At 43.8% G+C, this 16,409-nt stretch overlaps 1 long non-coding RNA gene across 8 annotated transcripts in view; it reads right to left on the bottom strand.

The window, feature by feature from the left end:
* LOC307181340 overlaps positions 1 to 16,409 on the bottom strand; it is a 1,758,975-nt gene that overhangs the window by 328,910 nt on the left and 1,413,656 nt on the right. The window lies entirely within an intron of this gene.

The following is a 16,409-nucleotide window of genomic DNA, read 5'->3' as shown; positions in this document are numbered from 1 at the left end:
GAATAGACAAGAGCTACTCCTTGCTCAACGAAATGGACTCAACACCGCATATTAAACGCCTAAGAATGTACCTGACTAGTTAGTATCTTAAAACCTATGGATTGCTATGTCTCCGAAAGAGAATCAAGCATGTGTACAGGGGCATAAACGCAGCAGTGATAGGATTGGAGAGGTTCGGTGAGCAAATGAAGACCCTTTGAAGTCATATTGCATGGTACCCATTACACGGGTTTCAACTACCCAGGTTTTAGGTATTCTTCCTTCAGCTAAAACATGCATGTGGAACCCAAGTATGATCAACCATGTGAACGGGAGGCGTGTTCAAATATGTCTCAGTTTTCCTCCCCTGGTACTCGGGTGCAACATTCCAGACGCTTTACTAACACTCTCCCCACTTGGAGAGTCAGCGCCTTTAACCTCCTGTTTGGCCCAGTTTGCAATTTCTGCGGAAGATGAACAGGAATAGCGAGAACCAATGAGAGGCTAGCTGGAGGTGTCTGGACGGGCAAATTTAACTCTCATTTCCCACCAGGAAGAGGAAATAACCAAAGGCTCAGTGTGCCGACCGGAACCAGATTAGGGCCTGAAGCCATCCTGCGGTGTTGCGGCCAGCTCACAAGAAAGCGAGTTGAAGAAAGGAGCTCAGGGGCACTGTAATTCACAAACCTGCAGAGTTATAAATGACAGCTATCGTCCAAAAATAGACTGAAGTAAGGCTGCCAAGAGGACTTGAAAGCGGGGCAGAATTGCAGGAAACCGATTTCAGGAGGTAGACTGGAATTGCATTGAAAGCATAGGAAAAGAGGCAGAACGTCCACAATGATGCACTTGGCCAAAAAGGGCGTATGCGTTTTTTCCTGAATATATTCAGGAAAAAACGCATACGCCCTTTTTGGCCAACCAAGCAAGCTTGCAAAGGAAATCTGCACTACAATGAAGTCTCACTTCCCCCCGGTCAAAAGGGCCATCTGAAAAAAGTGTAAAATCCAGAAAGGCAGGACAGGCCATGGAGAACTGGGAGCCTTGTTATGCTGATGGGCGGGATGTAAATTGCCAACAACCACTCGGGAGAAGTGTATGGTGTTTCCTGAAACATCTAAAAAACAAAGCAACAGAACCTAGGGCACTTCCACTTATGGTCCTATAGCTTAGGGAAATTAAAATCAATAAGACACAGCCACCCCAAAGTTTGGGACGCCTCTGTTTACAAGAACCTCGTTTACAGTACAAATTCAACATCGCAGAAAGTGAAAAATGGATAAAGAAGTTGTGGTATTTACTTACAAAGCAATATCACTCAGCAATGAAATCTGTGTCATCAGGCCCGTAGCAGCACAATGAGTGGATTCAGGTATGATGATTCTAACTGAAGTAAGTCACACAGAAAAAGAAACATCATAAGATATCAGTAATACACGGAATGTAAACTTGGCTACACAGGAACTGAATTACAGAACAGAACAGGGACTCAAATTTAGAAAACCAACTTATGCTTGCTTAAGGGTAAAGGTGAGTTGGGGTGCTGCATAAAACCAGAGATTGAAATGAGCACAGATAAAGTTCCTTAAGCCAAATATGGAATAGACAAGAGCTACTCCTTGCTCTACGAAATGGACTCAACACCGCATATTAAACGCCTAAGAATGTACCTGACTAGTAAGTATCTTAAAAACCTATGGATTGCTATGTCTCCGAAAGAGAATCAAGCATGTGTACAGGGGCATAAACGCAGCAGTGATAGGATTGGAGAGGTTCGGTGAGCAAATGAAGACCCTTTGAAGTCATATTGCATGGTACCCATTACACGGGTCTTAACTCTCCAGGTTTAAGGTATTCTTCCTTCAGCTAAAACATGCATGTGGAACCCAAGTATGATCAACCATGTGAATGGGAGACGTGTTCAAATATGTCTCACTTTTCCTCCCCTGGTACTCGGGTGCAACATTCCAGACGCTTTACTAACACTCTCCCCACTTGGAGAGTCAGCGCCTTTAACCTCCTGTTTGGCCCAGTTTGCAATTTCTGCGGAAGATGAACAGGAATAGCGAGAACCAATGAGAGGCTAGCTGGAGGTGTCTCGACGGGCAAATTTAACTCTCATTTCCCACCAGGAAAAGGAAATAACCAAAGGCTCAGCGTGCCGTGCCGGAACCAGATTAGGGCCTGAAGCCATCCTGTGGTGTTGCGGCCAGGTCACAAGAAAGCAAGTTGAAGAAAGGAGCTCAGGGGCACTGTAATGCACAAACCTGCAGAGTTATAAATGACAGCTATCGTCCAAAAATAGACTGAAGTAAGGCTGCCAAGAGGACTTGAAAGCGGGGCAGAATTGCAGGAAACCGATTTCAGGAGGTAGACTGGAATTGCATTGAAAGCATAGGAATAGAGGCAGAACGTCCACAATGATGCACTTGGCCAAAAAGGGCGTATGCGTTTTTTCCTGAATATATTCAGGAAAAAACGCATATGCCCTTTTTGGCCAACCAAGCAAGCTTGCAAAGGAAATCTGCACTACAATGAAGTCTCACTTCCCCCCGGTCAAAAGGGCCATCTGAAAAAAGTGTAAAATCCAGAAAGGCAGGACAGGCCATGGAGAACTGGGAGCCTTGTTATGCTGATGGGCGGGATGTAAATTGCCAACAACCACTCGGGAGAAGTGTATGGTGTTTCCTGAAACATCTAAAAAACAAAGCAACAGAACCTAGGGCACTTCCACTTATGGTCCTATAGCTTAGGGAAATTAAAATCAAAAAGACACAGCCACCCCAATGTTTGGAACGGCTCCGTTTACAAGAACCTCGTTTACAGTACAAGTTCAACATCGCAGAAAGTGAAAAATGGATAAAGAAGTTGTGGTATTTACTTACAAAGCAATATCACTCAGCAATGAAATCTGTGTCATCAGGCCCTTAGCAGCACAATGAGTGGATTCAGGTATGATGATTCTAACTGAAGTAAGTCACACAGAAAAAGAAACATCATAAGATATCAGTAATACACGGAATGTAAACTTGGCTACACAGGAACTGAATTACAGAACAGAACAGGGTCTCAAATTTAGAAAACCAACTTATGCTTGCTTAAGGGGAAAGGTGAGTTGGGGTGCTGCATAAAACCAGAGATTGAAATGAGCACAGATAAAGTTCCTTAAGTCAAATATGGAATAGACAAGAGCTACTCCTTGCTCAACGAAATGGACTCAACACCGCATATTAAACGCCTAAGAATGTACCTGACTAGTAAGTATCTTAAAACCTATGGATTGCTATGTCTCCGAAAGAGAATCAAGCATGTGTACAGGGGCATAAACGCAGCAGTGATAGGATTGGAGAGGTTCGGTGAGCAAATGAAGACCCTTTGAAGTCATATTGCATGGTACCCATTCCACGGGTCTCAACTCTCCAGGTTTAAGGTATTCTTCCTTCAGCTAAAACATGCATGTGGAACCCAAGTATGATCAACCATGTGAACGGGAGACGTGTTCAAATATGTCTCAGTTTTCCTCCCCTGGTACTCGGGTGCAACATTCCAGATGCTTTACTAACACTCTCCCGACTTGGAGAGTCAGCGCCTTTAACATCCTGTTTGGCCCAGTTTGCAATTTCTGCGGAAGATGAACAGGAATAGCGAGAACCAATGAGAGGCTAGCTGGAGGTGTCTGGACGGGCAAATTTAACTCTCATTTCCCACCAGGAAGAGGAAATAACCAAAGGCTCAGCGTGCCGTACCAGAACCAGATTAGGGCCTGAAGCCACCCTGCGGTGTTCCGGCCAGCTCAAAAGAAAGCGAGTTGAAGAAAGGAGCTCAGGGGCACTGTAATTCACAAACCTGCAGAGTTATAAATGACAGCTATCGTCCAAAAATAGACTGAAGTAAGGCTGCCAAGAGGACTTGAAAGCGGGGCAGAATTGCAGGAAACCGATTTCAGGAGGTAGACTGGAATTGCATTGAAAGCATAGGAAAAGAGGCAGAACGTCCACAATGATGCGCTTGGCCAAAAAGGGCGTATGCGTTTTTTCCTGAATATATTCAGGAAAAAACGCATACGCACTTTTTGGCCAACCAAGCAAGTTTGCAAAGAAAATATGCACTACAATGAAGTCTCACTTCCCCCCGGTCAAAAGGGCCATCTGAAAAAAGTGTAAAATCCAGAAAGGCAAGACAGGCCATGGAGAACTGGGAGCCTTGTTATGCTGATGGGCGGGATGTAAATTGCCAACAACCACTCAGGAGAAGTGTATGGTGTTTCCTGAAACATGTAAAAAACAAAGCAACAGAACCTAGGGCACTTCCACTTATGGTCCTATAGCTTAGGGAAATTAAAATCAAAAAGACACAGCCATCCCAAAGTTTGGAACGGCTCTGTTTACAAGAACCTCGTTTACAGTACAAGTTCAACATCGAAGAAAGTGAAAAATGGATAAAGAACTTGTGGTATTTACTTACAAAGCAATATCACTCAGCAATGAAATCTGTGTCATCAGGCCCTTAGCAGCACAATGAGTGGATTCAGGTACGATGATTCTAACTGAAATAAGTCACACAGAAAAAGAAACATCATAAGATATCACTAATACACGGAATGTAAACTTGGCTACACAGGAACTGAATTCCAAAACAGAACAGTGTCTCAAATTTAGAAAACCAACTTATGCTTGCTTAAGGGGAAAGGTGAGTTGGGGTGCTGCATAAAACCAGAGATTGAAATGAGCACAGATAAAGTTCCTTAAGCCAAATATGGAATAGACAAGAGCTACTCCTTGCTCAACGAAATGGACTCAACACCCTATATTAAACGCCTAAGAATGTACCTGACTAGTAAGTATCTTAAAACCTATGGATTTCTATGTCTCCAAAAGAGAATCAAGCGTGTGTACAGGGGCATAAACGCAGCAGTGATAGGATTGGAGAGGTTCGGTGAGCAAATGAAGACCCTTTGAAGTCATATTGCATGGTACCCATTTCACGGGTCTCAACTCTCCAGGTTTAAGGTATTCTTCCTTCAGCTAAAACATGCATGTGGAACCCAAGTATGCTCAACCATGTGAACGGGAGACGTGTTCAAATATGTCTCAGTTTTCCTCCCCTGGTACTCGGGTGCAACATTCCAGACGCTTTACTAACACTCTCCCCACTTGGAGAGTCAGCGCCTTTAACCTCTTGTTTGGCCCAGTTTGCAATTTCTGCGGAAGATGAACAGGAATAGCGAGAACCAATGAGAGGCTAGCTGGAGGTGTCTGGACGGGCAAATTTAACTCTCATTTCCCACCAGGAAGAGGAAATAACCAAAGGCTCAGCGTGCCGTACCGGAACCAGATTAGGGCCTGAAGATATCATGCAGTGTTGCGGCCAGGTCACAAGAAAGCGAGTTGAAGAAAGGAGCTCAGGGGCACTGTAATTCACAAACCTGCAGAGTTATAAATGACAGCTATCGTCCAAAAATAGACTGAAGTAAGGCTGCCAAGAGGACTTGAAAGCGGGGCAGAATTGCAGGAAACCGATTTCAGGAGGTAGACTGGAATTGCATTGAAAGCATAGGAAAAGAGGCAGAACGTCCACAATGATGCACTTGGCCAAAAAGGGCGTATGCGTTTTTTCCTGAATATATTCAGGAAAAAACGCATACGCCCTTTTTGGCCAACCAAGCAAGCTTGCAAAGGAAATCTGCACTACAATGAAGTCTCACTTCCCCCCGGTCAAAAGGGCCATCTGAAAAAAGTGTAAAATCCAGAAAGGCAGGACAGGCCATGGAGAACTGGGAGCCTTGTTATGCTGATGGGCGGGATGTAAATTGCCAACAACCACTCGGGAGAAGTGTATGGTGTTTCCTGAAACATCTAAAAAACAAAGCAACAGAACCTAGGGCACTTCCACTTATGGTCCTATAGCTTAGGGAAATTAAAATCAAGAAGACACAGCCACCCCAAAGTTTGGAACGGCTCTGTTTACAAGAACCTCGTTTACAGTACAAGTTCAACATCACAGAAAGTGAAAAATGGATAAAGAACTTGTGGTATTTACTTACAAAGCAATATCACTCAGCAATGAAATCTGTGTCATCAGGCACTTAGCAGCACAATGAGTGGATTCAGGTATGATGATTCTAACTGAAGTAAGTCACACAGAAAAAGAAACATCATAAGATATCAGTAATACACGGAATGTAAACTTGGCTACAAAGGAACTGAATTACAGAACAGAACAGGGACTCAAATTTAGAAAACCAACTTATGCTTGCTTAAGGGTAAAGGTGAGTTGGGGTGCTGCATAAAACCAGAGATTGAAATGAGCACAGATAAAGTTCCTTAAGCCAAATATGGAATAGACAAGAGCTACTCCTTGCTCAACGAAATGGACTCAACACCGCATATTAAACGCCTAAGAATGTACCTGACTAGTAAGTATCTTAAAACCTATGGATTGCTATGTCTCCGAAAGATAATCAAGCATGTGTACAGGGGCATAAACACAGCAGTGATAGGATTGGAGAGGTTCGGTGAGCAAATGAAGACCCTTTGAAGTCATATTGCATGGTACCCATTACACGGGTCTTAACTCTCCAGGTTTAAGGTATTCTTCCTTCAGCTAAAACATGCATGTGGAACCCAAGTATGATCAACCATGTGAATGGGAGACGTGTTCAAATATGTCTCAGTTTTCCTCCCCTGGTACTCGGGTGCAACATTCCAGACGCTTTACTAACACTCTCCCGAGTTGGAGAGTCAGCGCCTTTAACCTCCTGTTTGGCCCAGTTTGCAATTTCTGCGGAAGATGAACAGGAATAGCGAGAACCAATGAGAGACTAGCTGGAGGTGTCTGGACGGGCAAATTTAACTCTCATTTCCCACCAGGAAAAGGAAATAACCAAAGGCTCAGCGTGCCGTGCCGGAACCAGATTAGGGCCTGAAGCCATCCTGTGGTGTTGCGGCCAGGTCACAAGAAAGCAAGTTGAAGAAAGGAGCTCAGGGGCACTGTAATGCACAAACCTGCAGAGTTATAAATGACAGCTATCGTCCAAAAATAGACTGAAGTAAGGCTGCCAAGAGGACTTGAAAGCGGGGCAGAATTGCAGGAAACCGATTTCAGGAGGTAGACTGGAATTGCATTGAAAGCATAGGAAAAGAGGCAGAACGTCCACAATGATGCACTTGGCCAAAAAGGGCGTATGCGTTTTTTCCTGAATATATTCAGGAAAAAACGCATACGCCCTTTTTGGCCAACCAAGCAAGCTTGCAAAGGAAATCTGCACTACAATGAAGTCTCACTTCCCCCCGGTCAAAAGGGCCATCTGAAAAAAGTGTAAAATCCAGAAAGGCAGAACAGGCCATGGAGAACTGGGAGCCTTGTTATGCTGATGGGCGGGATGTAAATTGCCAACAACCACTCGGGAGAAGTGTATGGTGTTTCCTGAAACATCTAAAAAACAAAGCAACAGAACCTAGGGCACTTCCACTTATGGTCCTATAGCTTAGGGAAATTAAAATCAAAAAGACACAGCCACCCCAATGTTTGGAACGGCTCCGTTTACAAGAACCTCGTTTACAGTACAAGTTCAACATCGCAGAAAGTGAAAAATGGATAAAGAAGTTGTGGTATTTACTTACAAAGCAATATCACTCAGCAATGAAATCTGTGTCATCAGGCCCTTAGCAGCACAATGAGTGGATTCAGGTATGATGATTCTAACTGAAGTAAGTCACACAGAAAAAGAAACATCATAAGATATCAGTAATACACGGAATGTAAACTTGGCTACACAGGAACTGAATTACAGAACAGAACAGGGTCTCAAATTTAGAAAACCAACTTATGCTTGCTTAAGGGGAAAGGTGAGTTGGGGTGCTGCATAAAACCAGAGATTGAAATGAGCACAGATAAAGTTCCTTAAGTCAAATATGGAATAGACAAGAGCTACTCCTTGCTCAACGAAATGGACTCAACACCGCATATTAAACGCCTAAGAATGTACCTGACTAGTAAGTATCTTAAAACCTATGGATTGCTATGTCTCCGAAAGAGAATCAAGCATGTGTACAGGGGCCTAAACGCAGCAGTGATAGGATTGGAGAAGTTCGGTGAGCAAATGAAGACCCGTTGAAGTCATATTGCATGGTACCCATTCCACGGGTCTCAACTCTCCAGGTTTAAGGTATTCTTCCTTCAGCTAAAACATGCATTTGGAACCCAAGTATGATCAACCATGTGAACGGGAGACGTGTTCAAATATGTCTCAGTTTTCCTCCCCTGGTACTCGGGTGCAACATTCCAGACGCTTTACTAACACTCTCCCGACTTGGAGAGTCAGCGCCTTTAACATCCTGTTTGGCCCAGTTTGCAATTTCTGCGGAAGATGAACAGGAATAGCGAGAACCAATGAGAGGCTAGCTGGAGGTGTCTGGACGGGCAAATTTAACTCTCATTTCCCACCAGGAAGAGGAAATAACCAAATGCTCAGCGTGCCGTACCAGAACCAGATTAGGGCCTGAAGCCACCCTGCGGTGTTGCGGCCAGCTCAAAAGAAAGCGAGTTGAAGAAAGGAGCTCAGGGGCACTGTAATTCACAAACCTGCAGAGTTATAAATGACAGCTATCGTCCAAAAATAGACTGAAGTAAGGCTGCCAAGAGGACTTGAATGCGGGGCAGAATTGCAGGAAACCGATTTCAGGAGGTAGACTGGAATTGCATTGAAAGCATAGGAAAAGAGGCAGAACGTCCACAATGATGCACTTGGCCAAAAAGGGCGTATGCGTTTTTTCCTGAATATATTCAGGAAAAAACGCATACGCCCTTTTTGGCCAACCAAGCAAGTTTGCAAAGAAAATCTGCACTACAATGAAGTCTCACTTCCCCCCGGTCAAAAGGGCCATCTGAAAAAAGTGTAAAATCCAGAAAGGCAAGACAGGCCATGGAGAACTGGGAGCCTTGTTATGCTGATGGGCGGGATGGAAATTGCCAACAACCACTCGGGAGAAGTGTATGGTATTTCCTGAAACATGTAAAAAACAAAGCAACAGAACCTAGGGCACTTCCACTTATGGTCCTATAGCTTAGGGAAATTAAAATCAAAAAGACACAGCCATCCCAAAGTTTGGAACGGCTCTGTTTACAAGAACCTCGTTTACAGTACAAGTTCAACATCGAAGAAAGTGAAAAATGGATAAAGAACTTGTGGTATTTACTTACAAAGCAATATCACTCAGCAAAGAAATCAGTGTCATCAGGCCCTTAGCAGCACAATGAGTGGATTCAGGTACGATGATTCTAACTGAAATAAGTCACACAGAAAAAGAAACATCATAAGATATCACTAATACACGGAATGTAAACTTGGCTACACAGGAACTGAATTCCAAAACAGAACAGTGTCTCAAATTTAGAAAACCAACTTATGCTTGCTTAAGGGGAAAGGTGAGTTGGGGTGCTGCATAAAACCAGAGATTGAAATGAGCACAGATAAAGTTCCTTAAGCCAAATATGGAATAGACAAGAGCTACTCCTTGCTCAACGAAATGGACTCAACACCCTATATTAAACGCCTAAGAATGTACCTGACTAGTAAGTATCTTAAAACCTATGGATTTCTATGTCTCCAAAAGAGAATCAAGCGTGTGTACAGGGGCATAAACGCAGCAGTGATAGGATTGGAGAGGTTCGGTGAGCAAATGAAGACCCTTTGAAGTCATATTGCATGGTACCCATTTCACGGGTCTCAACTCTCCAGGTTTAAGGTATTCTTCCTTCAGCTAAAACATGCATGTGGAACACAAGTATGCTCAACCATGTGAACGGGAGACGTGTTCAAATATGTCTCAGTTTTCCTCCCCTGGTACTCGGGTGCAACATTCCAGACGCTTTACTAACACTCTCCCCACTTGGAGAGTCAGCGCCTTTAACCTCTTGTTTGGCCCAGTTTGCAATTTCTGCGGAAGATGAACAGGAATAGCGAGAACCAATGAGAGGCTAGCTGGAGGTGTCTGGACGGGCAAATTTAACTCTCATTTCCCACCAGGAAGAGGAAATAACCAAAGGCTCAGCGTGCCGTACCGGAACCAGATTAGGGCCTGAAGATATCCTGCAGTGTTGCGGCCAGGTCACAAGAAAGCGAGTTGAAGAAAGGAGCTCAGGGGCACTGTAATTCACAAACCTGCAGAGTTATAAATGACAGCTATCGTCCAAAAATAGACTGAAGTAAGGCTGCCAAGAGGACTTGAAAGCGGGGCAGAATTGCAGGAAACCGATTTCAGGAGGTAGACTGGAATTGCATTGAAAGCATAGGAAAAGAGGCAGAACGTCCACAATGATGCACTTGGCCAAAAAGGGCGTATGCGTTTTTTCCTGAATATATTCAGGAAAAAACGCATACGCCCTTTTTGGCCAACCAAGCAAGCTTGCAAAGGAAATCTGCACTACAATGAAGTCTCACTTCCCCCCAGTCAAAAGGGCCATCTGAAAAAAGTGTAAAATCCAGAAAGGCAGGACAGGCCATGGAGAACTGGGAGCCTTGTTATGCTGATGGGCGGGATGTAAATTGCCAACAACCACTCGGGAGAAGTGTATGGTGTTTCCTGAAACATCTAAAAAACAAAGCAACAGAAACTAGGGCACTTCCACTTATGGTCCTATAGCTTAGGGAAATTAAAATCAAAAAGACACAGCCACCCCAAAGTTTGGAACGGCTCTGTTTACAAGAACCTCGTTTACAGTACAAGTTCAACATCACAGAAAGTGAAAAATGGATAAAGAACTTGTGGTATTTACTTACAAAGCAATATCACTCAGCAATGAAATCTGTGTCATCAGGCCCTTAGCAGCACAATGAGTGGATTCAGGTATGATGATTCTAACTGAAGTAAGTCACACAGAAAAAGAAACATCATAAGATATCAGTAATACACGGAATGTAAACTTGGCTACAAAGGAACTGAATTACAGAACAGAACAGGGACTCAAATTTAGAAAACCAACTTATGCTTGCTTAAGGGTAAAGGTGAGTTGGGGTGCTGCATAAAACCAGAGATTGAAATGAGCACAGATAAAGTTCCTTAAGCCAAATATGGAATAGACAAGAGCTACTCCTTGCTCAACGAAATGGACTCAACACCGCATATTAAACGCCTAAGAATGTACCTGACTAGTAAGTATCTTAAAACCTATGGATTGCTATGTCTCCGAAAGAGAATCAAGCATGTGTACAGGGGCATAAACGCAGCAGTGATAGGATTGGAGAGGTTCGGTGAGCAAATGAAGACCCTTTGAAGTCATATTGCATGGTACCCATTCCACGGGTTTCAACTACCCAGGTTTTAGGTATTCTTCCTTCAGCTAAAACATGCATGTGGAACCCAAGTATGATCAACCATGTGAACGGGAGACGTGTTCAAATATGTCTCAGTTTTCCTCCCCTGGTACTCGGGTGCAACATTCCAGACGCTTTACTAACACTCTCCCCACTTGGAGAGTCAGCGCCTTTAACCTCTTGTTTGGCCCAGTTTGCAATTTCTGCGGAAGATGAACAGGAATAGCGAGAACCAATGAGAGGCTAGCTGGAGGTGTCTGGACGGGCAAATTTAACTCTCATTTCCCACCAGGAAGAGGAAATAACCAAAGGCTCAGCGTGCCGTACCGGAACCAGATTAGGGCCTGAAGATATCCTGCAGTGTTGCGGCCAGGTCACAAGAAAGCGAGTTGAAGAAAGGAGCTCAGGGGCACTGTAATTCACAAACCTGCAGAGTTATAAATGACAGCTATCGTCCAAAAATAGACTGAAGTAAGGCTGCCAAGAGGACTTGAAAGCGGGGCAGAATTGCAGGAAACCGATTTCAGGAGGTAGACTGGAATTGCATTGAAAGCATAGGAAAAGAGGCAGAACGTCCACAATGATGCACTTGGCCAAAAAGGGCGTATGCGTTTTTTCCTGAATATATTCAGGAAAAAACGCATACGCCCTTTTTGGCCAACCAAGCAAGCTTGCAAAGGAAATCTGCACTACAATGAAGTCTCACTTCCCCCCAGTCAAAAGGGCCATCTGAAAAAAGTGTAAAATCCAGAAAGGCAGGACAGGCCATGGAGAACTGGGAGCCTTGTTATGCTGATGGGCGGGATGTAAATTGCCAACAACCACTCGGGAGAAGTGTATGGTGTTTCCTGAAACATCTAAAAAACAAAGCAACAGAAACTAGGGCACTTCCACTTATGGTCCTATAGCTTAGGGAAATTAAAATCAAAAAGACACAGCCACCCCAAAGTTTGGAACGGCTCTGTTTACAAGAACCTCGTTTACAGTACAAGTTCAACATCACAGAAAGTGAAAAATGGATAAAGAACTTGTGGTATTTACTTACAAAGCAATATCACTCAGCAATGAAATCTGTGTCATCAGGCCCTTAGCAGCACAATGAGTGGATTCAGGTATGATGATTCTAACTGAAGTAAGTCACACAGAAAAAGAAACATCATAAGATATCAGTAATACACGGAATGTAAACTTGGCTACAAAGGAACTGAATTACAGAACAGAACAGGGACTCAAATTTAGAAAACCAACTTATGCTTGCTTAAGGGTAAAGGTGAGTTGGGGTGCTGCATAAAACCAGAGATTGAAATGAGCACAGATAAAGTTCCTTAAGCCAAATATGGAATAGACAAGAGCTACTCCTTGCTCAACGAAATGGACTCAACACCGCATATTAAACGCCTAAGAATGTACCTGACTAGTAAGTATCTTAAAACCTATGGATTGCTATGTCTCCGAAAGAGAATCAAGCATGTGTACAGGGGCATAAACGCAGCAGTGATAGGATTGGAGAGGTTCGGTGAGCAAATGAAGACCCTTTGAAGTCATATTGCATGGTACCCATTCCACGGGTTTCAACTACCCAGGTTTTAGGTATTCTTCCTTCAGCTAAAACATGCATGTGGAACCCAAGTATGATCAACCATGTGAACGGGAGACGTGTTCAAATATGTCTCAGTTTTCCTCCCCTGGTACTCGGGTGCAACATTCCAGACGCTTTACTAACACTCTCCCCACTTGGAGAGTCAGCGCCTTTAACCTCTTGTTTGGCCCAGTTTGCAATTTCTGCGGAAGATGAACAGGAATAGCGAGAACCAATGAGAGGCTAGCTGGAGGTGTCTGGACGGGCAAATTTAACTCTCATTTCCCACCAGGAAGAGGAAATAACCAAAGGCTCAGTGTGCCGTACCGGAACCAGATTAGGGCCTGAATCCATCCTGCGGTGTTGCGGCCAGCTCAAAAGAAAGCGAGTTGAAGAAAGGAGCTCAGGGGCACTGTAATTCACAAACCTGCAGAGTTATAAATGACAGCTATCGTCCAAAAATAGACTGAAGTAAGCCTGCCAAGAGGACTTGAAAGCGGGGCAGAATTGCAGGAAACCGATTTCAGGAGGTAGACTGGAATTGCATTGAAAGCATAGGAAAAGAGGCAGAACGTCCACAATGATGCACTTGGCCAAAAAGGGCGTATGCGTTTTTTCCTGAATATATTCAGGAAAAAACGCATACGCCCTTTTTGGCCAACCAAGCAAGCTTGCAAAGGAAATCTGCACTACAATGAAGTCTCACTTCCCCCCGGTCAAAAGGGCCATCTGAAAAAAGTGTAAAATCCAGAAAGGCAGGACAGGCCATGGAGAACTGGGAGCCTTGTTATGCTGATGGGCGGGATGTAAATTGCCAACAACCACTCGGGAGAAGTGTATGGTGTTTCCTGAAACATCTAAAAAACAAAGCAACAGAACCTAGGGCACTTCCACTTATGGTCCTATAGCTTAGGGAAATTAAAATCAAGAAGACACAGCCACCCCAAAGTTTGGAACGGCTCTGTTTACAAGAACCTCGTTTACAGTAGAAGTTCAACATCACAGAAAGTGAAAAATGGATAAAGAACTTGTGGTATTTACTTACAAAGCAATATCACTCAGCAATGAAATCTGTGTCATCAGGCCCTTAGCAGCACAATGAGTGGATTCAGGTATGATGATTCTAACTGAAGTAAGTCACACAGAAAAAGAAACATCATAAGATATCAGTAATACACGGAATGTAAACTTGGCTACAAAGGAACTGAATTACAGAACAGAACAGGGACTCAAATTTAGAAAACCAACTTATGCTTGCTTAAGGGTAAAGGTGAGTTGGGGTGCTGCATAAAACCAGAGATTGAAATGAGCACAGATAAAGTTCCTTAAGCCAAATATGGAATAGACAAGAGCTACTCCTTGCTCAACGAAATGGACTCAACACCGCATATTAAACGCCTAAGAATGTACCTGACTAGTAAGTATCTTAAAACCTATGGATTGCTATGTCTCCGAAAGATAATCAAGCATGTGTACAGGGGCATAAACACAGCAGTGATAGGATTGGAGAGGTTCGGTGAGCAAATGAAGACCCTTTGAAGTCATATTGCATGGTACCCATTACACGGGTCTTAACTCTCCAGGTTTAAGGTATTCTTCCTTCAGCTAAAACATGCATGTGGAACCCAAGTATGATCAACCATGTGAATGGGAGACGTGTTCAAATATGTCTCAGTTTTCCTCCCCTGGTACTCGGGTGCAACATTCCAGACGCTTTACTAACACTCTCCTGAGTTGGAGAGTCAGCGCCTTTAACCTCCTGTTTGGCCCAGTTTGCAATTTCTGCGGAAGATGAACAGGAATAGCGAGAACCAATGAGAGACTAGCTGGAGGTGTCTGGACGGGCAAATTTAACTCTCATTTCCCACCAGGAAAAGGAAATAACCAAAGGCTCAGCGTGCCGTGCCGGAACCAGATTAGGGCCTGAAGCCATCCTGTGGTGTTGCGGCCAGGTCACAAGAAAGCAAGTTGAAGAAAGGAGCTCAGGGGCACTGTAATGCACAAACCTGCAGAGTTATAAATGACAGCTATCGTCCAAAAATAGACTGAAGTAAGGCTGCCAAGAGGACTTGAAAGCGGGGCAGAATTGCAGGAAACCGATTTCAGGAGGTAGACTGGAATTGCATTGAAAGCATAGGAAAAGAGGCAGAACGTCCACAATGATGCACTTGGCCAAAAAGGGCGTATGCGTTTTTTCCTGAATATATTCAGGAAAAAACGCATACGCCCTTTTTGGCCAACCAAGCAAGCTTGCAAAGGAAATCTGCACTACAATGAAGTCTCACTTCCCCCCGGTCAAAAGGGCCATCTGAAAAAAGTGTAAAATCCAGAAAGGCAGGACAGGCCATGGAGAACTGGGAGCCTTGTTATGCTGATGGGCGGGATGTAAATTGCCAACAACCACTCGGGAGAAGTGTATGGTGTTTCCTGAAACATCTAAAAAACAAAGCAACAGAACCTAGGGCACTTCCACTTATGGTCCTATAGCTTAGGGAAATTAAAATCAAAAAGACACAGCCACCCCAATGTTTGGAACGGTTCCGTTTACAAGAACCTCGTTTACAGTACAAGTTCAACATCACAGAAAGTGAAAAATGGATAAAGAAGTTGTGGTATTTACTTACAAAGCAATATCACTCAGCAATGAAATCTGTGTCATCAGGCCCTTAGCAGCACAATGAGTGGATTCAGGTATGATGATTCTAACTGAAGTAAGTCACACAGAAAAAGAAACATCATAAGATATCAGTAATACACGGAATGTAAACTTGGCTACAAAGGAACTGAATTACAGAACAGAACAGGGACTCAAATTTAGAAAACCAACTTATGCTTGCTTAAGGGTAAAGGTGAGTTGGGGTGCTGCATAAAACCAGAGATTGAAATGAGCACAGATAAAGTTCCTTAAGCCAAATATGGAATAGACAAGAGCTACTCCTTGCTCAACGAAATGGACTCAACACCGCATATTAAACGCATAAGAATGTACCTGACTAGTAAGTATCTTAAAACCTATGGATTGCTATGTCTCCGAAAGAGAATCAAGCATGTGTACAGGGGCATAAACGCAGCAGTGATAGGATTGGAGAGGTTCGGTGAGCAAATGAAGACCCTTTGAAGTCATATTGCATGGTACCCATTCCACGGGTTTCAACTACCCAGGTTTTAGGTATTCTTCCTTCAGCTAAAACATGCATGTGGAACCCAAGTATGATCAACCATGTGAACGGGAGACGTGTTCAAATATGTCTCAGTTTTCCTCCCCTGGTACTCGGGTGCAACATTCCAGACGCTTTACTAACACTCTCCCCACTTGGAGAGTCAGCGCCTTTAACCTCTTGTTTGGCCCAGTTTGCAATTTCTGCGGAAGATGAACACGAATAGCGAGAACCAATGAGAGGCTAGCTGGAGGTGTCTGGACGGGCAAATTTAACTCTCATTTCCCACCAGGAAGAGGAAATAACCAAAGGCTCAGTGTGCCGTACCGGAACCAGATTAGGGCCTGAAGCCATCCTGCGGTGTTGCGGCCAGCTCAAA

This window comes from Stenella coeruleoalba (assembly GCF_951394435.1).
Source record: "Stenella coeruleoalba genome assembly, contig: scaffold_40, whole genome shotgun sequence".
NCBI lineage: Eukaryota > Metazoa > Chordata > Mammalia > Artiodactyla > Delphinidae > Stenella > Stenella coeruleoalba.
Note: the sequence above shows the minus strand (reverse complement) of the source record. Positions and strands in the feature narration are given on the sequence as shown.